Below are 25479 nucleotides of genomic sequence, written 5' to 3' on the forward strand. Positions count from 1 at the left end.
AAAAAACTAACTTCAACAAGGTGAGGGCATGGACAAGGGGAACAGTGGTGCAAGACAGAGCTGAAGAGATAAGCAGGACCTGCTCAAAAGGGGCTCTGCCCCGAGGACAATAAGAAGCCCCTGCGATGTTCAGAAAGGGGAATCGCACCACCAGCTTTGCAGTGGATCTGTACAGTGTCGGATATGGAATCGTGCGGTGCAGGAGTAAATGGCAGCAGGCTACTGTCACCACTCGGTGAGAAATGATAGCTCCTTGGACTGGAATGGTGGCTTCTACAGTAAAAGAGATATAGAAAAATTCAGAAAATATTTAGGAGGCAACATTATCAGAATTCTGCTTCGTAATGGAATAGAGGGAGGGAAGGAGAAGAAGGAGACAAGGGTATCTTCCAGGTTTCTGACTGGAACCACTGGGAGATGATGTCACTGCAGGCAGAAGCTTGGAGAGGGAGGGAGGGGAAGTAATGAGATCACAATTGGGAATAAAATTCGAAATGCTTGGGAAGCCAGACTGAAGTGGCTTCCAAAGTGAGCAGGAGGTAAAAAGTAGAGAATAGATGTGATGGGGAAGAAAAAGATTGAGTGCTAAATATGCAGTTGAAGTATAACAATTTTTTAAAAATATTTTTTATTGATTTCAGAGACGAAAGGAGAGAGAGAGAGAGAGAGAGAGAGAGAGATATCAATGATAAGAGAGAATCATTTATTGGTTGCCTCCTGCATGTCCCCCATTGAGGATCAAGCCCCCAACCCGGGCATGTGCCCTGTCTGGGAATTGAACCGTGACCTCCTGGTTCATAGGTTGACACTCAATCTCTGTGCCACACCAGCAGGGCGAACTAGAACAATTTTTAAAGATAAACTTAATAAGCTTAGGAGCCAGTAGAAAGGGAAGTAGTAGTAATAATAATAATAATAACAATAATAATAATACAAGGGCCTTTATTTCTGAGTGCTTTGTACCGGCCACAGAGCTTAGCACTTTATTTAATTTTTTAATATATTTTTATTGATTTCAGAGATGAAGGAAGAGGGAGAGAGAGAGAGAGAAATATCAATGATGAGAGAGAATCATTGATTGGTTGCCTCCTGCACGCCCCCCCCCACTGGGGATCGAGCCCACAACCCAGGCATGTGTCCTTGACCAGAATTGAACCTGGGACCCTTCAGTCCGCAGGCCGACGCTCTATCCACCGAGCCAAACCGGCTAGGGCAGAGCTTAGCACTTTAAAGATATTACCTTTTTTTTTAATTTAAAAAAAAGTTTTTATTGTTGACTCTATTATAGATGTTCCCTAATTTCCCCCCACTCACACACACTTTGCCTCACTCCACCCTGCTCCTGCCCTTTTACTATGTTTTCATTTGTTTTTGAAAGAGAAAGGAGAGAGAGAGAGAGACCTTGATGAGAGAGAGAAATATTGATCAGTTGCCTCCTATACAGCACCCAACTAGGGACCGAACCCAAAACCTAGGCATGTGCCCTGACCAGGAATCCAACTGGTGACCTTTTGGTGCATGGGACAACGCTCAACCACGCTCAACCAACTGAGCCACTCCAGCCAGGGAAAAAATATTATCTCTTTTAATCTTCACAACAACCTTATGACATTGGTATGTTTATTCCAAACAAACTCACAAGGAAACAGAGACTGAGAGAGATTATATAACATACCCAAGATTTCACAGAGACAGACCTCAAATTTGAATCTAAGTATCTCTGATTACAAAGCCCAATGCTCATAATCACTAGACTACATACAGGATTTGGGAGCTCGATTAGAGTGAAATCAAGATCCCTCAATGGTGGAAAAGGATGGGACTTTAAGAAATGAAGGAAAACTTATTTTCATAACAGAAGGGACAGAGGACAAATAACCACATGGGGAGATTTACACTTTTGATGGCAGATGAGGAAGGAGTTTTCCATCTAAAGATTTCTATCTTTCTATTGACCTAAAACTAGTCATTTGCCGAGTATTAAGACAGAATTAATGAGTAAGTCATTTGAGAAGAGTTGAAAATACTGAAATTATCATTCATTCACTGAACAAAATTTTCTGAGTGCCCACTACCTATTGGGTCCTATTTTAGGCAATTGGGATTACAGTGTAAGGCTGAAGATAATACTGGAAAGATAAAGAAATTTTGGCCAAAGAGGAAAACATCTGAATTTCAGAAGAGAGGTAAGAGGGTAAGGAAGTGGCATGGAAGAAAAGGGTTTCAAAGATGTGATTTTTTTTTAATGGAAAGACCAGGGTAGTAAAAGAAGAAGAATGGGAGAAATGGCGGTACAAATATAGTAGTCCCTCCCCTTATCCACTGTTTGGTTTCTGGGGTTTTAGTTATCCCCCAGTTAACTATGGCCTGAAAATATTAAATGGAAATTTTCAGAAATAAGCAATTCGTAAGTTTAAGCTTTAAATTGTGCACCATTATGAGTAGTATGATGACATCTCAAGCCATTCCGCTCCATCTACCTGGGGTATGAATCATCCCTTTGTCCGTCATAGCCATGCTATATATGCTATCTGCCCCTTAGTCACTTAATAGCCACCTCAATTATCAGGCCAACTGTCATGATATCACGGTGCTTGTGTTAAGTAACCCTTATAGTAACCTGCGGAGTTACAATGCCTATGTCATTTATCTAACTTCATCTCATCTGGTTGATTACATCATCACAAGAAAAAGAGTAAGTACAGTACAATAAGTTATTTTAAGAGAGAGACCGCATTTATACAACTTTTATCACAGTACATTGTTATGATTGTTCTACTTTTATGATTAGTTATTTCTGTTAATCTCTTACTGTGCCTAATTTATAAATTAAACTTTATCATAGATATATACATATAGCACGAAAACATAGTATATATAGGGTTTGGAACTATCTGCAGTTTCCGGAATCTATTGGGGATCTTGGAATATATCCCCCATGGATAAGGAGGGACTACTGTATAAGAGGACAAAGAATGAAGTAGGGGACATGATAGCACAGAAAAGAAATAACAGTTGGTTTAGCTAAGTAGCAAGAGTATACTCAGAGAAGCAGAATGTTTCACAGCAGGCAGAGAGACGGTGGTCTGTAAGCGGTAGGGGACCGAGGAGGACAACGATCCTGTGACAGTGAAGGTGAGGAAAATGATGAGTATCCCCTCAGAAAGGCTACAGGGGCAATGGCTTCCCGGGAGAGCCAGACCTCAAGTCGGGAGGAAACTCTCCTCCTAAGAGTGTATTACCGATGCTGAAGCTTCAGACGAGCCTGCCATCACTGGCATCTGATCCTTGTGTGAAGGAACCATTTCTCAAGGTGAGATGTTCTCCATCTATGCTTCTCTTTTGCCGTGATTTCTCTAATATGACATTAACTTAGTAGGGAAGAAATCCAAGAGAACCAGTGGTCTGGAATAAACATCCTTTTAGACAAATAAAAAAAAATTATACTTGGCTAAAAAAAAAAAAAAGCGAAGCTGCCATGTTGACATCAGAACAGTAAAGCAGTTTATTTAGAGAGTCATTCGAACAAGGCAGACACAGTTTAAGGACCCAGGGGGGTTTTCAGTTTCCACCATCTGGTTATTTCCCCAGTCCTCTGCCATGCATCACAAAGCTCTCTGTGAATCCACTTAGAAAGGAAAGGGCTAATACTCCTTTTTATTTGCTTTAACACTGCCCTCAATAAAAGGTGGCACATCCAAAGGATAAAATAAATATTTGGCCACAAAAATCACAGTGCAAAACATATTTATTTATGGGGAAAGGGGTTCTCTTTCATTGTTGAGTATAAAATGCAGGTTATAAAATAAGATGTTGAATATGATCTCATTCCTGCAGACAATAAATTTTTTTATCATGGTAAAATATGCAAAATGTAAAATTTACCATTTAACCATTTTTAAGTATACGGTTCAGTAGCATGAAACATTCACATTGATGTGCAACCATCGCACCATCTATCTCCAAACTTTTTCATCTTCCCAAACGTAATCTCTGTACCCACTACATGAAAACAATGAATTCTGACATGGAAGGAGAGAAAGTCTCAACAGGCATATACCAGAAATGCTAATAGTGGATAGTAAAATTATAGGTAGTTTTACTTTTCTACTTTTTAGTCCTCTATATTTTCTGATTTTTTTTCTAAAAGAAACTGCATTCTAGTGTAATTGTAAAATAATAATTTTAAATGATTTTGAAAGGACATTGAAAGTTTAAATATTGAGAAAGAAAAGCAAAACAGGGTTAGGGGCCACACTCATCACCTTCTGTCGATCCAGACTAGTAACTAAAATGTATTCCATGAGTGATCTGAAGCAACTAAAATTTTCTGTTGTTTAGAATGAAAAACAGAAAAAGCCAACAATTATCAACTGCCTAATAAACATTGCAATACTTCAAAATAAAAATGATTACTGCAGCACAATAGCTAACTGTCCTCATTGCCCAGTTTCCTCGTCTTCCTAGTAATAACAACCCCAATTCTTAGCTGGATACATGATAATACCAACCAAAAGACAGTATTTCCCGATTGCTACTCTTGCAGTTAGTTGTGGCCATGTAACTAAATTTTAACCAAAGAGGAAGTGCTATGTGCCACTTCCTGGAGGTGCTCTGAAAGGGGAGGGGCATACTCTTCTTGTTCTTCTCTCCTTCTGGCCAGCTATGATCTCTGTGGCTTGAACCAGGAGGCAAGATTCCAGGAATGAGGAAGCAGGGAGCAAGCAGTAAGATAGATCTCTCTTTTTTTGTTATATGTTAACTGATGCAATTACCTTTTAAACAGTTTTCCTTCCAGCATGTCTTATATTCAGCCCTATACCTTTATCAACAATGATCATTAAAAAATACCAATAGAGATCCTGGCCAGTTGGTTAGAGCACTGTCCTGATATACCAAGGTTGCAGGTTCAATCTCTGGTCAAGGCACATACAAAACGTAACCAATGAATACATAAATACCAGTAAGTGGAACAACAAATCTCTCTCTCTCTCTCTCTCTCTCTCTCTCTCTCTCTCTCTTTCTCTCTCTCTTTTTCTCCTTCCTCTCTCTCTCAAATCAATTTTAAAAATAAAATAAAAAATACCCAGAGAAACTGGTAAATAATAATCATGACCAAATTCAAAGATGACCAATTCTCAACCATCTTTCACTTGACTTCCCTATAGAATCTGCCACTGTCAACCATGCCAATTTTCTGACACTCTTTTCTCCACTGAATCAATACTTTATAGAGTTTGCGCCCATCTCTTTATTTGCTATTTTTCAGTTTCCTTACAAGGCTTCTTTATAATCTGATGGTCAATTTCTCTAAACTATTTTGATTATGATTAAATATTGTGTGTGTTTTTAATAGCTGTTTTAGTAATCAAGATTTCCCTGAAGCAGTCTTCTATAGACTAAATCATGTCTCTTCAAAATGTATGTGTTGACGTCCTAACCCCCAAGGTGATAGTATTTAAAGATGAGGCCTTTGAGAGGTAATTAAGTTTAAATTAGGTTATGAGGGTGGGGCCCTCATGACAGAATTAGTGCCCATAAGAAGAGACACCAAAAAGCTTGATGCTACTTCTTCTCTCTCTCCTCCCACCATGTGAGGAGGACACAGTGAGAAGCTGGCCATATGCAATCCAGGAAGGGGAAATAAATTAGCTAGCATCTTGATTTTGGACTTCTAAGCCTCCTGAACTGTGAGAAAATTAATTTCTGTTGCTTAAGTACCCAACCTATGATATTTTTGCTAGCAGCCCAAGCATACTGATATACGTCATTCACTCAATTATTGCTGAATACATAACTAATTATGTATTGAAGGCCTACTATAGGCAGGAATGTTACGTATTTTATCACTGATCTCCTCAGTAACCCCACAAGTTAGAGATTACTATATTCATTTCATAGATAAGAGGCCTGAGGCCAGAAGAATAATTACCCACGGTCCCACAGCTGGTAAGTGAAAGTCAGACTCTGAACCCAGTCTTACTTAAAATTTACTACACATTATATACCTCATAGCACACACAGTCTGTGCTACAAGAAGTTTATGGTATTTTAGAGAGAAGATCCAGACAAATAAACAAGTGAATAATTCAAACAGTTAATAACAGTACATGAGAAAACCACAGAAATAATTAGAAGTAATTGGGGGGAGAGATTGCTGAGTTCAAGAGATTATGAAATGCTTCAATTTCTCCTGTGTAAACATATAGAAAATTACTTTTAAACTAAATCCTTGTTGAAACCCAACCAAACTAACTAAATGAAGTGGTAAGAGACATTACAACCTTGAATTAAAGATAAAAACCTTAAAAGAACTTACTTTGACATTTAAATTAGTACCTTCTAAAAGTCACCAAGAAAGCATTTCCTTCTATAAGGTGTGCCACAGGTGTTTTGTCTCATCACATCTTTAGGGGGGAGGGGAGGAAATTACACAGAAGCTTAGCTTTCCTAAATTGTCTACTAAAGTTAACCAGTTATTGACTTAAAAAGTACAGAAAAAATTTAAAGCTCTTTTCTGGCAGTGTGTGAAATTAGATAACCTGCTTGAATCTGAAGATAATTTGAAACGGTCTGAAAAATCTCTTCACAAAAGTAAGGAGAGCTATAAATGGTCAAATAAAATTTTAACAATGAATGGATTAGACAGGACTGTGGGACACAGAGGACCCAGCCTCTATTTTAGAACAATATATCTTTGATTTTCTTAAAATGATAGGTACTGAACTACTAAGTAGTTTTTTTTAATTTTTTTTATTTTAGTGAATTTTCAAAGAATTTATTCAGTGAAGAAACTTAACAGGTGATGTCCACAGCCATATTACAATTGGGGGCGCAAGAAAAGGCTTCTCTTTCACACCAGAAATTCAATATGCCCCCCCTCCGGGTTTTTGATTTTCCAGGATGCTCAAGAACTATTAACAAACAGCTTTCACTATTTATCAGTAAATTCAGCAAAATTTCATTCTTATTGGAAATGACGAAAAACATTTCTTCAAAATCTGTTAAAACCACAGTTGATAAATCTGGTCATTGCAGCTTATCGGTCAGTTCCATTTTTCTGTTTCTTCTCTCAGTAGAACCATCATTTGTTCACACGACACACACATACATAAGAAAAATAAAGACAGGATCCAAGTCCTTAGTTTCCTCCTTGTCCCCAACCTCTCTGAGGGCTAGGAGTCTTCATGAAGTTTGGTGTGGGAGCACAGGGCGTCTTTATCTGGGAAGGTTTTCCTGCAGCTGCCACAAGAGCGACCCTGGCCCTCCTTGTGTGAGCAGCGGACATGGCTGTCCTGGGCTGCGTGGTACGCAAATGATTTGCCACAGTGTTTGCATTTGAAGGGCTTCTCCCGGGAGTGCTGCCTGATGTGTGTGCGAAGTATGCTGGAGGCTAGAGGCAGTGAACTTGTTCGTACAGTACACACACTGGTAGGGTTACTAAGCAGTTTTTTAAATGGATAATTCTGGAGCTTAAAAAACTTTAATGTAGGCCTGGCTAGGGTGGCTCAGTTAGGTGAGCGTCATCCCATGCACCAGAAGGTCCCCAGGTCCATTCCTGGTAAGGGCACATGCCCAGGTTGTGGGATCAATCCCCAGTAGGGAGCATGCAGGAGGCATGCAGGAGCATGATCAATGTTTCTCTCTCGTAGATGCTTCTATCTCTCTCTCCCTCTCCCTTCCTCACTCTGAAATCAATAAAAACATATAAAAATTTTAATGTAGGATGCTTTTATAAAAATTCAAACTCTTCCATGGAAATCTATGATAGCCTATGGGGGGAATAAATCCAATATTATTCTATAAAAAGCAAATTCAATTTGTATATTGTATTGGTTGTTAGAAGAAAATATATAACTTCTAAACAGAAAAGATCTAGTTTAATAATGCCTTTTAATTCAACAAAAAAATTAGAACTATTAATTATACTTTGATTTTGTGACAAAAATATTATTTTTTCATTATAAATATAAAATACATTCATTACTGGAAACTTGGAAAATGATAAAGAGGACAAAGAAAAGAACACAGCTATACCTTCACCTTCTCCAAACCCTAACGTTTCCCCTCTAATTAGCATATTTCTATATATTTTTAAATTTTTTATCATTTCATATGAATTAGATATTCTATCTTTTCCTTTTGTTCCCCACTTAAACGTATGGCATTTTCCCACATTATTATAAAGCCTTCAAAGTTTAATTTCAATCAATATAATCAGTTCATTCATATTCAGTATAGTGTAGGTCTCTCTCTTAGATCTCTAAATTTAAAAATATAAAATAAGTAAGCTCAGATATGGTTTTGATTATGCAAATTTCTACATGTACTCCTAATCAAGTATCTGTTTTAAAAGACTATCCCTATTTTCCAATTAGAAAGAAAAATATGTAAATATTCCAAAAGAATGTTAGACACTCCATTGAGTTTTGATCATCTAATAAGGATACCCTCTTCTTATCTGTGTACTTTATGCTTGTTATATGTTTATATATGTAGTAGAGACTAGGAGATATAGTAATTGTGTCACAAATGTACCAGGGTGAAAGTCACTTTGGCGCAACCTTAAAATAGCACCACTACGTTCTGAGGGACAAACAAAGGTGAAAAGCCTCTAAGCAACTTAATCAGAGACTGCTAGATCTCCAAGGTAGAATCAATGGATGTAAAAAACAAAATAAAACAAAACAAAACAGGGCTTGAAATATGTACAACAAGGATTCATACTGTTCATTTCAATATCAATGAAGGAAAAGATAGCCATTAGGTAAGATTATCACAGCAAGGCCAAGATACTGTATTTGTTTTCCTAAAAGGACATAGAATAAATTTATCAATTAAATTTGGTAAGTTAGTACAAGATTGTTGTCAAACAGAACAGTATCCATAACTTATTGATTCATTTGAGCACTGCTTCATGAACAAATTCCAACTCATTCACCATAACCCAGCTCTAAGGGTACACAAGGATGGGATCTTGGAGGCCTGACTGCTGCACTCATTTAAAAAACTACTTATTAGAGAGATTTGAAGATGGTGGTGAAGGTAAATACCTGTACTTTCCGCCTCCCACAACCACATCAAAATTACAGCTAAAATACAGAACAACCATCGTCCAGAACCACTGGAAATCTAGCTGAATGGAAGTCCTACAACTAGAGAAATAAAGAAGAAAGCACAGCCGAAACCGGTTTGGCTCAGTGGATAGAGCACTGGCCTGTGGACTGAGGGGTCCCGGGTTCGGTTCCGGTCAAGGGCATAAGCCTGGGTTGCGGGCACATCCCCAGTGGGAGATGTGCAGGAGGCGGCTGGTCGGTGTTTCTCTCTCATCGATGTTTCTAACTCTCTGTCTCTCTCCCTTCCTCTCTGTGAAGGGTCAGTGGAATATATTTAAAAAAAAAAAAAAAGAAGAAGAAGAAGAAAGCACACTGATATTGGTAGGAGGTGCAGAGGCATGGAATGGGGTGGTCCAACAACCATGTGTGCCACTTTTTTAATTGGGAGGGAGATCATCTCTGCAGAGGCTGCTCGGAGGAGCACGGGGTCCCAGCCCCACATCAGACCCCCCAGCCCAGGGTTCCAGAGCTAAGAAAATAAGTCCCTATGGGCAGTAAGAACTACGAGCTGTAAAAACCAGTGTGCATTGGGGCTCAAGGACACAGAGGTTGCTGGAGAGCCAGCTATTCCTTTAAAAGGCCAACACCACAAACTGAACTTACAAGATCCTGCTTCCTCTGAGCTTCAGCACCAGCGCAGTGCTCTGGAAAACACAGACACATACGAGGAGGAACTGGATTGTCTGGCATCAGGGCAGGAACTCGGGGGCAGCTTTCTCCCAGACCATCATGCTCACAGGGATCATTGTTCCTATGCTGGGACCTCCCTGATTTCAGGGCTGACTGGCAGCCATTTATGTTTGCTCCACCCAGGTAATTCCCTAAGACCCCACCTCCTCCAATTTACAACCCCACCCACGCTGCCTACAACAGCTTTTGCATATGAAAGGCCTGTCCTTGTTCAGGGTAAAAGCTTTGAAACAAGCTGCAACTGGGTCAGGGAGCCCCAAACCGATCAATAAAAGGCCCAAGACCTAGCACCAGCACCAGCCTGCCTTGCTTCACAGCTGGGCCTCATCTGAGCACTTCTAAACCCAATACAAAGAGGAGGAATCTCCGGATCTCTCTGTAACTGCTGCTGGAGCTGATCAGGCAGTGGCTGACTGTATTCCTCCCTGGAGACCCAAGAGCCAGTGTACCCAGTGGTCAGTGTCAGACCATACCAGATTACAACTCTACACATCCATAAGTGATACACTCAAGGGGAAGACTCAGCACCAAAGCCCCACGGAAGCAAGTCCTGCTCCATAGAGGTGTCTCCTGCACAGCAGTTCTCCCACTGTAGTCGCAGCTGGTCCCCACAGCCAATTGGCCTGGAGGTCAATTCCCCACCGTGACACCAACAGCAATCAAGTCTCAACTATAACAAGACTGTGCTTACAGCCCACAAAGGGACACACCTAGATTGCTCAGCTCAGATGACTGGGTAGGATAAGCCACTGGGCTCTATAGAATACCTACTACACAAGGCCACTCTACCAACTCAAGGAGACATAGCAGCTCTACCCAATACATAGAAACAAACACAGGGAAGCAGCCAAAATGCAGAGACAGAGAGGCATGTCACAAATGAAAGAAATGGAAGAAAACAAACTACTGGATATAGAGTTCAAAATCACCGTTATAAGGTTACTCACAAATCTTTTAGAAACCTCCAAAAAATATGGAAAAAGACCAATCAGAAATTAAGCATAAACTGACTGAAATAAAGAATAATATAACAAGATTTAACAGTAGAGTAGGGGATTCTGAGAATCAAATCAACGATTTGAAATATGAGGAAGCAAAAAACACCCAACCAGAAGAGCAAAAGGAAAAAAGAATCCAAAAATATGAAGGTAGTGTATGGAGCCTCTGGGACAACTTCAAGCGGACCAACATCTGAATTATGGGGGTGCCAGAAGAAGAGAGGGAGCAAGATATTGAAAACGTATTTGAATAAATAATGACAGAAAACTTCCCCTGCCTGGTGAAAGAAATAGACTTACAAGTCCAGGAAGCATAGAGAATCCCAAATAAGAGGAACCCAAAGAGGACCACACCAAGACACATCATAATTAAAATGCCTAGGGCTAAAGCAAAGAGGGAATCTTAAAAAGCAGCAAGAGAAAAGAAGTTAGTTACCTACAAGGGAATGCCCATACGACTGTCAGCTGATTTCTCAACAGAAACTATGCAGGCCAGATGTTAGTGGCAAGAAATATTCAAAGTGATGAATAGCAAGGCCCTACAACCAAGATTACTTTATCCAGCAAAGCTATCATTTAGAACTGAAGGTCAGATAAAGAGCTTCACAGACAAGAAAAAGCTAAAGGAGTTCATCACCACCAAACCAGTATTATATGAAATGCTAAAGGATATTTTTTAAGAAGAGAAAGAAGAAAAAAAGATAAAAAATATGAATAACAAAATGGCAACAAATACATATCTATCAATAATTGAATCTAAAAGTTAAAATAAATGAATAAGGAATCTGATGAACAGAATAAACTGATAAATAAAATAGAATCAGAGGCATGGAAATAGAACAGAATGACGATTCTCAGAGGAAGGGGGTTGGGGGACAGGAAGAGATTAAACAATGATCTTATATGCATACTAGAGGCCCGGTGCACGAATTCGTGCCTGGGTGGGGTCCCAGGGGGCGTGGGGAGTCAGGATGTGATCAGCCTTCCAGGTGGGTGGTGGGATGCCCTTGCCGGCCTGGGATCCAGATCCCTCCTGCTGATGTTCGTGCCAGTTGCCAGGAGACACCTGACAGCTGCTTTTATATTGTTTCTTCCTTGCAAAGCGTCTAGGGAGGGAAAGTGGCCATGGAGCCCAAGGCCGACTTTCAGGAGGCTGGCAGTGCTGTCGGGATTGTGCAGGCAGCACTGGTCCGTTGGTCCCTGGCCCATTTTCCGGAGATTGGACCTGTAGGGCTATTGCGGGAGTGAGTGGCTGCTGCTGGGCTGGTGGGCTGCCAGAACATGTCAGTCAGCTGAGCGGCGCTCCTGCTGTGGGAGAGCACCTATCACCAGGAGGCAGCTCCTGCGTTGAGCATCTGCCCCCTGGTGGTCAGTGCGTGCCATAACGACTGGTCATTCCAGTCGTTCATTTGCAATGGTCGCTTAGGCTTTTATATAAGTAGATATGCATTACCTATGGACAGACAATAGGGTGGCAAAGGCCTGGGGCGGAGTGGGAACCAGGTGAAGAGGGGTAACGGGGGAAAAAGAGAGACATCTGTAATAATCTCAACAATAAAGACTTTTTAAAAAACTACTTCTTAGAAGCCACACCTCTCAAATCAAACTAATACAAAAATAAATAAATATGCATTTGAAATATTTTTAAATGTTTAAATAAATACTATGCAAGGTTAAAAAAAATCACAATAACTTATTTGTTATCTTCAAGGTCAGAGAAAATTGTATTCCAGTTAATCCCATATCCTGATTCAGTTTGTTCATCTGTTAAGTAAGACAGTTATGGACTAAATAAATCAATATTTGTAAAGTACTTGGAATAACTGGCATATAGATTAAGTGCATATATGTATAATTATTAATTAAATTAAGTGATATAATTGTGGTAAATTGAATTTCCAAAAATGTCCTCAGGCATATTTCTGATTCCACATGCTCTTTCAGAACCTTGCTCCTCCCCATCAAAAGATAGAGTCCATTTTTCTCCCCTGAACCTAGATGGACATGTGACTTCTTGTCCTTGATCAACAGAGATGATAGAAATGTTGCTCTGGGATTTCCAAGGCTATGTCATAGAAGAATACAGCTCTGCCTGGCTCTCTTTTTGGCATGCATACTCTGAAGAACCCAGACACCACTTAAAGAAGCCCAAATTAGTCCATTTGGAGAGATCACAAGGACAGACACATGTGGAGAGAAACTAGAGTTTTCCTAGCCAACAACCAACAACAACTGCCAAACATATGAATGAATGAGCCTTCCGATAGTCCAGCTCCCAGCCTTTTAGCTTTCCAGCTTCAGACACTGTGGAACAAAGAGAAGCCATCCTGTCTGTGCCCTGTCCAAATGTCTGGTCCACAGAATCTGTAAACATAATAACTGATTGTTTTATGCCACTAAATTTTGGGATAATTTGTTACACTGCCATTGATATCCTACAATATAAAACTGCTACATTTAAGATTTGCCTTTCAGCTAAAATAAAAAAAGATTTTAAAGTGGTGTGGACAGAAAAGGGGTTTTATAGAAAGTAACTTCACAGGGTGATCTGATCATAAATTCCTTGGTGGGTTGTCACGCTCCAGACAAATTAACTATTTTAGTAAAAGGTTGACCTTTGCCTTAAGCAAGCCCTGTCCATTGTTTCTGCGCACTTAGGTTAACACACTTTTAAAATGCCTCTTGTCAAATCCCTCAGAAGAGAAACCACCCTCGAGAACACATAACCCTGTTAATTATTTTATAATCCAATCCCCAGCTTGTTGTCTTCCACTTTTATGTAATTTTTCCTTCATTCCCTCTTTAATTCCAAATGCAATAAAGAGGCTGCAAACTATTCTGAGAAGCATTTTTCTCAGTCTATTATAAAATTAAATGTTATGCAAAAAGAGCAGAGATAAAACAAATAGAGACTCATAAAACAAAGTAGAAACAACTGTCAAGAATACACATATTTTTATAACAGCAGCAATAATTGTTACTGTCCTCCATGTGTAAAGTACTGTAAAGAGCCATGACTTAACACTCCTAAAAATCCTATAAGGATACTGTATCATCTCTAATTTATACCTCCTATGCAAATCAGAAATAAAATATCCCAAGACTAAAGCTATAAAAAACATACTTTCATCTTGCTTTGTTGATTCAGATGGCACTCTTTGAATCCTTGTAATGGATCATCATTATGACTATTGCTAATATAAACCAGGAGTTGGCAAACTTTTTCTTAAAGGCCCAGATAATAAATATTTTAGTCTTTGAAGGCTATATATAGTCTTTATCACATATTCTTCTTTGTCTATAAATTTGTTCACACACAGCTTAATCAACCAAATTTACAGCTGTTAACAGGTTGTGCCTCTGTATTCCCAAATATATAAAAAAGCTTCTTAATCAGAACAAAAGCAGGTTCAGAGGCCAGTTGTTTAAACTGAAATTGGTACAGCCATACCTAACTAGTTAAAGTGACTGTCGAGGAGAATCACAATTTTAGTAGAGACATTTTATTTTCCAGTTTCCTCAAAGCTATAAAGTTGCTGCTTGGCAAACATGTCTGTGATCATCGAAAACTGAAGTTACATGATCTTATTTAAGAATAAGATGCCCACCCTAATGCCAAATCAAACACACAAGTTTTCAAATTGAGGTTCCAAATTAGGAAGAAGCTAATTACTTAAATTCAAATTGGAAGAGGAAAGATTTTTGAGAGCCTATAAATCAGAAGGCCCTTAGAAATTGGAATGAGTATTGGAGTGAGGAAATGAACTCATATATATAAAGTGTTTTATTCATTTTTCTTAGGAATACAAAAGTAAATAATGCTTAAGTAAGGAATAATAAGTATAGGTTTACAGACAGCCCTCTTTATGGACTGAGAATAGATATGAATTAATTACTAGTAGCTAAGGTATTAGCCATATCATGTTAATGAAATGAGTTGCCTTGCTAAATTAATTAGCTAGAACAGTCATCGAGAAAAGTAACCAACCCAACCACTAAAAAGGCACAGCTAGCCACTTTACATCCTCTGTTTTTGGAAATCCCTGAAAATTTATAAGTATTATTTCAAGGCATCTGACATATGACTCTCTAAATTTCTTACTTCCAAAGACAAAACAATATAAATTTCTTTGTATTAAGTACAAACAAAACAGAGCAGTTAACCATAGAGAAAAATCTATCACCTATAAAAATAGCACTTTTGAACTTATATTACTACATAACTGACAAACTCTATTTATCATAAGTTGAGCTTAAACAATGCCATACCCTGTTTAAAACCTAAATTTTATGATGGCTACTCAAATGCAATAATATCTGCCAAATTCTACTTTTCCTCAAATTACTCCAATATGACTTCAAACTAAGTGTCCACAGTAGAAGCTGATCAGAAGAAACAGCTCAGGTATATACATTTTCCAAGTACTGGGAAGATATCCAATAAAATTTAAAAGAATGACATTTAAGCAGGAGTATCTATTTATAAGTATCTGAATTCTGACACAGGAAATATTTTTATACTGACAAAACAGACCCCGTTACTCTAAAACCTTACATATTTGTATTAGAAAAATAAGGGAGACTGGGTCTGAGTAAATAACATGGATGTGTTACAGGATCCCAAACAACTATCAGTTTCTCCAATGAAGCTGCATGTCTGATGACATAAGCTTTCAATGACCTTCTATAGCAGTGGTTCTCAACCATCCTAATGCTGTGACCCTTTAATACAGTTCCTCATGTTGTGGTGACCCCCAACCATAAAATTATTTTCGTTGCTACTTCATAACTGTAATTCTGCTACTGTTATGAATTGTAATGTAAATATCTGATATGCAGGATGTATTTTCATTGTTACAAATTGAACATAATTAAAGCATAGTGATTAATCACAAAAACAATATGTAATTATATATGTGTTTTCCAATGGTCTTAGGCGACCCCTGTGAAAGGGTCGTTCAACCCCTAAAGGGGTCGCGACCCACAGGTTGAGAACCGCTGTTCTATAGACTCTCTGGACTAGTTACATTGTCAAGCACCTGATAACACTATATTGGTTTGTATTGTTTTCAAGTAATCTCGTGTTATTATATGTCTTTAAAATCTTTTGAACCTCATAGCCATCTAAACATATCAATAAGCACTTTCTTAAAACTCTTCTTTGGTACTATGGAAGATGGCAGCTGTACTCGCTGCCTCCCATAACTACATAAAAATTACAATTAAAATACAGAACAACCATCATCCAGAACCACTGGAAAGCTGGCTGAATGGAAGTCCTACAACTAGAGAAGTTGGAAGCACACTGAGATTGGCTGAAGGTGCAGAGGCGCAGAAGAGGCTGGTCTGGCACCCACATGGGCTGCTTTTTTAATTGGGCGGGAGATCGTCTCTGTGGAGGCCGCTGGAGGAGCAAGGGGTCCCAGGCCAGGGTCCCAGAGCTGGAAAAAGAAATCCCTACAAGGCAGTAAGAACTATGGGCTGTAAAAACAAGTGCGGATTGGGGCTCAGGGACACAGAGGCTGCTGGAGACCCAGCTGTTCCTTTAAAAGGCCGGCACCACGACCTGAACTTATAAGGTCCTGCTTCCTCTGAGCTCTAGTGCCGGGCGAGGTCCCAGGGGACATAGGCACATACCAGGAGGAACTGGATTGTCTGGCATCAGGGCAGGGACTTGGGGGGGCAGCTTTCTCCCAGATGGAGGTGCTCACAGGGCTGTTTCTATGCTGGGACCTCCCTGGTTGCAGGGCTGACTGGCAGCCATTTATGTTTGCTCCACCCTGGTGATTCCCTAAGACCTGCCTCATCCAATTTACAACCCCACCCAAGCTGCCTGCAGCAGCTTTTTTTTTTTTTTTTCATTTTAAAATTTATTAAGAAAGCTGTCAATCTGAACAGGAGGGAACATTAATTTTAAAAAATAACATCTGCAGGAAAACAGCCACAAGGCACTGAGTGCATGTCATGCCTGCCTCCGTCAGAAGTGGCTGGAAAGGCAGCGGGAGACTTGTGCTACGACTTGTGCTACCGGGAGGCTCTACACATCCTCTGGATTCAACTTTATTATACAAAGGGCCGCTTAGAACATGTATCAAAACCCTCCACCAAAAACATTTTTTCAAACCTGAGGCCCCCTAAAGAGATGCGTTTTGATGGCTTCACAGTGTAGAATCGAAGCCAACCTTGGTCCCTGCAGGAGGATAGCAGCATCCAACCACATGGGGTGCCCACACTCAGGCCACCAGTCGCAGGGGCCGCCCCTGTGAAGGCTGCAAGGGGTAGACTGAGCCAGAGGGGCACTGAGCAAAGGCAAAAAGGCACGAGGCCCTTCCCAATGCAATCATTTGAATTTCAGCTCATTTACTGTTTTCCTTTACTTGTGAAATCAAGGACAATCGATCAAACTTATCTTAGAATGAATGTTCTGGAATAAGAATGGAAGACTCATATCACAGAACTGCTGTTTCCATGTTCAGTACTTAAAACCATCGGTGGCTTTTATAAACACCTCTTCCAGTGGATGATGGTCTTAATGCAGGGATTCACCAAGGAGGAAGGATTCACCAAGACAGAAACCTCGGTGACGCTCACTAGTTCCGCTGCTCCTGACAGGTGAGCTAATAATACTGTTCTCGGTCATGAAATTAGCATCTTGTGATAAACAGCTTTACTGGGAAGACTGCATATTTAAAGACAATGGCATTTCAAATCCAGTGAGCGGTGACTGCAGGATGTAAACAGAGCTTCGAGCTAGAAGTTTCTCAAGACTCCTCCTCCCCGACCTCATTGATTTCAGAGATTCTGTCCATGGATTTAAGGATTTCAGCAACAAGGTTCAGTGTTTCGGCTCCAGAAACCAGCTACTTGATGGAGGTGTGCGCGTTGCTCATGACCATGCACAGGTTCTGCAGGGCCACGTCCGTGTTCTGCTTCACCACCGTCAGGCTGGCACCCTGACCCGAGCGCAGGGTCTCATTCTCCCTCTTGAAGTTCGAGACCTGCGCCTGGAGCAAGTTTATGACTTGTTTCAGTTTCATGACGGGAATTTCTGCCTTTACTGCATGTTTGGTCATCAGCTCCAGGTTCTGCTCCACCTGCTGGACCATGGATTCCAGGTCGTGGTAGTCACTCTCATCCTTGATCATCTTTGCTTCTAATTTCTGCTCCAGTGTCCTCACCATCTCGGTTTGCATCTCAAAGAAGCTCTGTACCTCTGTCAGCTTCCTCCTAAGCTTCGAGTTCTCGTATTTCAGTGCTTCCTAACTGATCTGCAGCGTCCGAAGGTGCCTGTTCCCCAGCCACTCTCCATGGGCGGCAAAGTCTGCACTGGGACTTGCCACAGGAGAGACTCTGGAGTCAGAGTCACTCAGTGCCCACAGGGACAGAGGCTTGGACCCTGCCAGCTCCGATGGGCTGGAGAAGAAGGAGATATATGTGCTGCAGGGAGAAGTGCTGGTCCAGACCCTCAAGCGGGTCTGCTCCACTGTGGATGGCAGGTAGGCGCCATTCCACCCGTCCTCATCCTCGTCCTCGTCCAGGAGGTCACTAGCCCCAAGTGGGTCTTTGAAAAACGGCTGCTGGAACTCCAGGCTGAAGCCTGCGGGCTGGGAGGGCGGGGAGCTGCAGTCGAGGCCCAGGCAGTGCCTCGTGGCTTCCTTCGAATGAAGCCTGCTGTTGTCCGTGTCCTCTTCAACAGGCTGAGGTTCTTGGTTTTCAGAAACTCTTTAAAGAAGAATGGATTTGCCTCTTCCAGATCCGCAAGTTTCTCATCTCCAAAATGTATCTCCTGGGCTCCTGGTGGACCTTGCTTAGTGCACTTCCCCTTTCCGTAGATAAAATCTGTGTCTCCCACAGAAGCTGGGCACATAGCACATAAATGTCGGTGAATGCCAAAGAAGTGGGTCCCTGCCGTGGGGCACTCACAGTTTAGCTGGGGGAGACAAGCCCAGCACTCAGAAAATGCTGCCAGGTCGAAAGGGTGGGGGGAGGCATAGCTCAACATCGCTGTGGCCCGGGGCACCGGCTCCCTAGCCCACTGGCTCCATGGCTCAGGCTCCGCCCCCACCGTGGTGTGAGTCCCCCACCCCCTTTGCCTGGCTCTCGGCCACCACTCCCAGCCTCTCACAGCAGCTTCCGCTTGGCGCCTGCAGCAGCTTTTGCATATGCATATGAATGGCCTGTCCTTGCTCAGGCTAAACGCTCTCAAACAAGCTGAAACTGCGTCAGGGAGCCCCAAATCTATCAATAAAAGGCCCAAGACCCAGCACCAGCCTGCCTTGCTTCATAGCTGGACCTCATCTGGGCACTTCCAAACCCAATACAAAGAGAATACAAAGAGGAAGAATCTTTAGATCTCTCTGTAGCTCCTAATGGGTGGCCCCAGGCAGTGGCTGACTGTATTCCTCCCTGGAGACCCAAGAGCCAGTGTACCCAGTGGTCATTGTCACACCATCCAGATTACAGCTCTACACATCCATAAGCGACACACTCAAGGGGTAGACTCAGTGAGCACCAAAGCCCCAATGAAGCAAGTCCTGCTCCATAGGGGTGTCTCCTGCACAGCATCTCTCCCAGTGTAGTCGCAGCTGGTCCTCACAGCCAATTGACCTGGAGGTCAATTCCTCCCAGTGACACCAACAGCAGTCAAGTCTCAACTAAAAAAAACATTATTTTAAACTAGAGGCCTGGTGCACAAAAATCTGTGCACTCGGGGGGAAGGGGGGGGTCCCTCAGCCTGGCCTGTGCCCTCTCGTAGTCTGGGACCCCTCGGGGGATGTCCACCTGCTGGCTTAGGCCCGCTCCCAGGGGGATCGGGCCTAAGCTTGCAGTCAGACATCCCTCTAGCAGCCCGGGAGCCCTTGGGGGATGTCCACTTGCCAGAGGGGAGCAGGCCTAAGCTGCAGTCGGACATCCTTAGTGCTGCTGAGGAGGCAGGAGAGGCTCCCACCACCACAGCTGTGCTGGCAGCCGTCAGCCTGGCTTGTGGCTGAGCAGAGCTCCGCCTGTGGGAGCGCACTGACCGCCAGGGGGAAGCTCCTGCATTGAGCATCTGCCCCCTGGTGGTCAGTGTGTGGCATAGTGACCAGTCATTCCCAGTCATTCTGCTGTTAGGGTCAACTTGCATATTACCCTTTTATTATATAGGATAGAGGACTGGTGCACGGGTGGGGGCCGGCTGGTTTGCCCTGAAGGGTGTCCCAGATCAGGGTGGGGGTCCCACTGGGGTGCCTGGCCAGACTGGGTGAGAGGCTGAAGGCTGTTTTCAGGCTGGCCACACCCCCTTCAGGGTGTAAGTCCCCGCTGGGGTGCCTGGCAAGCCTGAGTGAGGGGCTGAGGGCTGTTTGCAGGCTGGTCAAGCCCCGCAGTGGGCACCCTCAACCCATGGGGGTGTGGCCAGCCTGGGTGAGGGGCTGAGTGCTGTTTTCAGGCTATCCACGCCCTCCAGCGACCCAAGCTCCCAGCCTCTCCTTTTTTTCTTTTCTTTTTTTCTGGGATTTATTTATCTTCTATAATTGAAACTTTGTAGCCTTGAGTGGAGCCCAGGACCGTCCAGGGCAGGCGGGAAGCTTGGCTTCCTCCATCGCCGGGGGCAACCCAAGCCTCTTGCTCACTCCAACTCCGTGGCCGCCACCATCTTAGTTGGGTTAATTTGCATACTCACTCCTGATTGGCTGGTGGGCATGGCTTGAGCATAGCTTAGGGACGGTTTATTTGCATGTTTCTCTTTTATTATATAAGACAAGACTGTGCTCACAGCCCACAAAGGTGTGCATCTACAGTGCCCAGCTCAGGTGACTGGGAAGGCAGAGCCACTGGGCCCTATAGTACACCTACTACACAAGGCCACTCTACCAACTCAAGGAGACATAGCAGCTCTTTCCAATACATAGAAACAAACACAGGGAAGCAGCCAAAATGCAGAGACAGAGAGGCATGTCACAAATGAAAGAAATGAAAGAATGTAAAGTCAAAATAAATGAATAAGAAATCTAATGAATAGAATGAACAGGTGAATAAAATAGAATCAGAGGCATAGAAATAAAACAGACTGACAATTTTCAGAGGGAAGGGAGGGGGCAGGAAAAGATTAAACAAATCTTATATGCATCTATGCATTACCTATGGACACAGACAATAGGGTGGCGAAGGCCTGGGGTGGGGCAGGATCAGGGAGGAGAGGGATAATGGGGGAAAAAAGAGAGACTTCTGTAATAATCTCAACAATAAAGCTTTAAAAAAAAAACACACAACAACTCTTCTTTGGTGCTGTGGAAAGGTAGGTATGAACTAAGGATACAAAGACTTTGAACACCAGTTTAAGGATTTGCACTTAATTCAGTTGATCATGGCAAGCCAATGAAAAAAAGAAAAATGATAGCCCTGGCCGGGTAGCTCAGTTGGTTAGAGCACTGTCCCGACACACCAAGGTTGTGGGTTTGATGCTTGGTCAGGGCACATACAAGAATCAACCAATAAATATGCATAAATAAGTGGAACAACAAATCAATGTTTTTCTCTCTCTCTCTTCTTTCCTCTCTCTCTCTAAAATCAATAAATAAAAGTATTTAAAGAGGAAAATGATAATAACAATTATTTGAAGAAGAAGATTCTAGATGATTTGTGCAGGTTGGAGAGATTTGAAGGACTGGAGAAAATAACAAAACAAAATTAAGAACCTATTCAATTATCACCCTGGCAGGAGTGATTCAGTTGGTTGACTATTGTCCCATGAACCAAAAACTCACTGGTTTGATTCTGGGTCAGGGGCACATACCCAGTTTGTGAGTTCAATCCCTGGTCGGGATGTGTACAAGAGGCAACCGATGGATGGTTCTCTCTCACATCGATGTTTCTCTCGCTCTCTCTCTCTCTCTGTCTTGCTCTCCCTCTCCCTTTCCCTCTCTCTAAAAAATAAATTTTAAAAACATTATTTTGAAAAATTGTTTAAAATAAAAAGAGAAACTACTCAATTATCCACAAATTAGGTGCCTGGTGACTGAATAGAATGGTGGGAGGTAAGCAGAAAATGAGTATAGAAACAAGTAAACAGATTGAGGGAGCCTGAAAATATTAGCAAACTGGTAACTTATTAAGTATGAGAATAAGATAGAAAGAATGATTAAAGATGATTAATTTCAGTTCAGCAAACATTTATGGAGAACCTACTTTATATTATAAAAATGTAAATATAGATCAACTCTCAAGGTGCTCAAAATCTATTAGGAGAGACATAATACCATTTAAAAATGAAATTTGCCCATAATAAATATAATAATGTGTAAACAACAGGATATTATAGTCCAGAGGATGACACAATCGTGAGTAGAACTGGGAAGACCAACATTTTCATTTTAAATCTGAGTGGCAATTGGAATAATGGTATTTTTGCCAAATAATGTATATTCTTTCTTCAAAATGTATCTTAATCTACCCTCCTTAAATCTCTTTCTATTAACAAAGTCCAAGCATAGACCATCTTTTGTTTGTAATACTTCATGACTCCCAACATCAAACATAATCTCTCATCCAGTTGCTCCTCAGGAGAGCAAATAAATTACCAAAATGTCGACAGACTACTTTCATCACGCTTCTCTTTCTTCTCTAAGGAGAGGACTTTGGTGACTTCCAATGACTTTGAGGGTCAACCTGTTGCTCCCAAAAACAGTCACCTCTCTAAGGACTCATTCAACCTTTCATCTAAGCTCTTCTCATTTTTGGTCATAAGAGTTTTACATTACTTTTTATCCTAGTTAAAGAGATATATCCTTAAAGAGAATTTGAGGAGCACCTGACTTCCGAATCAGAAAATCAGAGACTACATATTGGCTCTGCCACCTCCTGGTTATACGATATTGGACAAGTTAGTCGGCACTCTTATTTCTGTGTCTGAGGAAATTAAGCCAACCTCCATGGGGATATTTGAGGATTTATGTGAAGTTTTTATAAAGTGAGAAGAGCCAGGATATAAACTTCTATAACTATGAAGATGATTATAGATCCCTATTAGGTAAAATCAGTTTTTTACTTAATGAATGATCAGCCTAAATGGTTCAGAGCCTAGATCAAGGATTGGCTATCCCGAGTTGCTGACGCCATTTGTTTTGGCAAGCCAGGCTAAAGGGAGGAGGGAGGCGGCATATTAGATGATTTTTAATCTATATCCATAAAGTGATTTGCCAAGACTATGAAGCTTTTGGCTTTGTATCCCTATCCAAGTCAAATAAACTGAAGTTTTCATCTATAAAGAAAAGCAAAAGCCTAACTGGCCTTTTAAAGTTTGATTAGATTAGAATTTCCAATAACTGCTCCCCACTCTGTTTTCTAAAGCATTATTAGTTTGGGAAACTTTTTTCCCCCTCACTATTCTCTTCTTGTATGTAAATGTTTTGCTAGAGTCCTCTATCTAGTCATTTGTTAACTATAACAACGCTGTCCAGTAGAACATTCTGCAAAGACGGACGTGTTCCGTGTCTGTGCTGTCCAGTATGGTAACCACTGAGCACCTGTGGCTACTGCGTACCTATAATGCAGCTAGTGCATCGACAGAATTTTTTAATTTAATCTTAATTAATTTAAATTTAAGTAACCACAGGTGTCTACTGGCTACCGTGTTGGACAGTTTCGGTCTATTGTATGTGGGCCAGAGGCAGACAAAATTAAATATTTTTAAATCAGCTGACAAGGTTGGCAGCCAGAGTGTCTACAACAACCCAGTTATAAAATTCTGCTTATGTCCTTCAGAGTTGGAAGCTAGGACATAGTCCCTTACACAAATATACCTGTACAACCATGATTCATAGCATCATTCATGGTGTTCCCCCTGCTTAGAACGCCTTTCCCCCAACTGTACCCCAAGCAAACTCTCATTCCTCTTTCAAAGCCAGTTCAAATGTTACCTTCCCCAGGAGTCTCCTTTGATTTTTTTTTTTTTTAAGCAACATAGCAGAGTGAAAAAAGCTGCCATTTAACCCCGGGATCCCACTTCTAGGAATATATCCTAAGAAATCTAAAACACCAATCAGAAAGAATGTATGCACCCCTATGTTTATAGAAGCACAATTTACCACTAAGATCTGGAAGCAGCCCAAGTGCCCAACAGTAGATGAGTGGATAAAAAAGTTGTGGTACATTTATACCATGGAATACTGTGCAGCAGTAAAAAAAGAAGGATCTCTTACCCTTTGAGACAACTTGGAGGGACCTGGAGAGTATTATGCTAAGTGAAATAAACCAGTCAGAGAAAGACTAGTATCACATGATCTCACTCATATGTGAAACCTAATGAACAAAATAAACTGATGAACAAAAATAGAACCAGAGTCATAGAAGCATCGAACAGACTGTCCAACCTATGAGGGAAGGTGGAGGGTGAGGGTGCAATAGATCAATCAAAGGACTTGTATGCATGCATATGAGCATGACCAATGGACACAGACAGGGATGGGGGGGCGGGTGAAGGCATGTGCTGGGGGTTGGGGGTGGCTGGGGAGAGGTCAATGGGGGGGAAAGAGACTTATGTAATACTTTAAACAATAAAGAATTGAAATTTTAAAAAAACTGATGAATAAAATAGATTGGAAGACATAGAACCATGGAACAGGCTGAAAAATCTCAGAGGGAATGTGGGGGTGGGAAGGTGTGGTGGAGAAAGATTAAACGGGAAACTTATATGCATGCTAGAGGCCTGGTACACAAAATTCGTGCATGGGGGGAGGGGTCCCTCAGCCTGCCCTGGACCTTCTCTCAATCTGGGACCCCTTGGGGGATGTCCGACTGCTGGTTTAGGTTCGATCCCTCTTGCAATCCAGGACCGCTGGCTCCTAACCACTTGCCTGCCTGCCTGCCTGCCTGCCTGATCGCCCCTAATCACTTGCCTGCCTGCCTGATTGCCCCTGCTCGCCTGCCTGCCTGATCGCCCCTAACCACCTCTGCCTGCCTGCTTGATAGCCCCTAACTGCTCGCCTGCCTGTCTGATTGCCCCTAACCGCCTCTGCCTCAGCCCCCGCAGCCAGGACCCGGGCTTCCCTCCCTCTGGTTGGCCACAGGCACCCAGGACCCAGCCTGGCTTCACCTGGGCCGGCCGCGGCACCCGGGACCCCGGGAGGCTTCGCCCGGGCTGGCCGCAGGCACTTACGTTTAGAAACCCCCACCTGGGGGGTAGGAGGGAGTGGGTTAAGAGATCAACTGAAGGGCTTGTATGCATGCATATGAGCATAACCAATGGACATAAGACACTGGGGGGTAGGGGAAGCCGGGGTATTGTCAAGGGCGGGGGGAAAAAAAAAAAGGACACATATGTAATACCCTTTGTAATGCTTTAAGCAATAAAAAAAATAAAATTAAATTAAATTAAATTAAAAAAAAGAAAAGTTATACAAAGAAAAAAAAAAAAAGAAACCCCCACCCAAAGAAATGTCGAAAGTACATTATATATTTTACAGTATTCCTACCAAATATGAACACAGAAAGACATACCAGAGTCTAAGAAAAGTCTTTTTAGTATTTTCATATTATCAATCTCTTAGAAAACCTAGGAAATCAATTTTTACAGGATGAGAAAGAAAAAAATGGAAGCAACCCAAGGAAATAGATAACAGAAAAAAACAATTTAGGAAACCTGGGGACACATTCTGGAGTTTAATGTTAATGAAATGATAAGCTTAGAATATCAACTT

General features: G+C 41.7%; 1 protein-coding gene and 1 pseudogene across 1 annotated transcript in view; both read right to left on the bottom strand.

Annotated features, from left to right (window-relative positions):
- The window catches only part of RAD51B (RAD51 paralog B), a 509814-nt gene that overhangs the window by 377919 nt on the left and 106416 nt on the right, over window positions 1–25479 (bottom strand). The window lies entirely within an intron of this gene.
- Window positions 17566–18806, bottom strand: LOC139008152 (endosome-associated-trafficking regulator 1 pseudogene; annotated as a pseudogene).

The sequence above is a fragment of the Myotis yumanensis genome, unplaced genomic scaffold (genome assembly GCF_028538775.1).
Source record: "Myotis yumanensis isolate MYYU_CA2020_CCGP unplaced genomic scaffold, mMyoYum1.0.hap1 SCAF_1, whole genome shotgun sequence".
NCBI lineage: Eukaryota > Metazoa > Chordata > Mammalia > Chiroptera > Vespertilionidae > Myotis > Myotis yumanensis.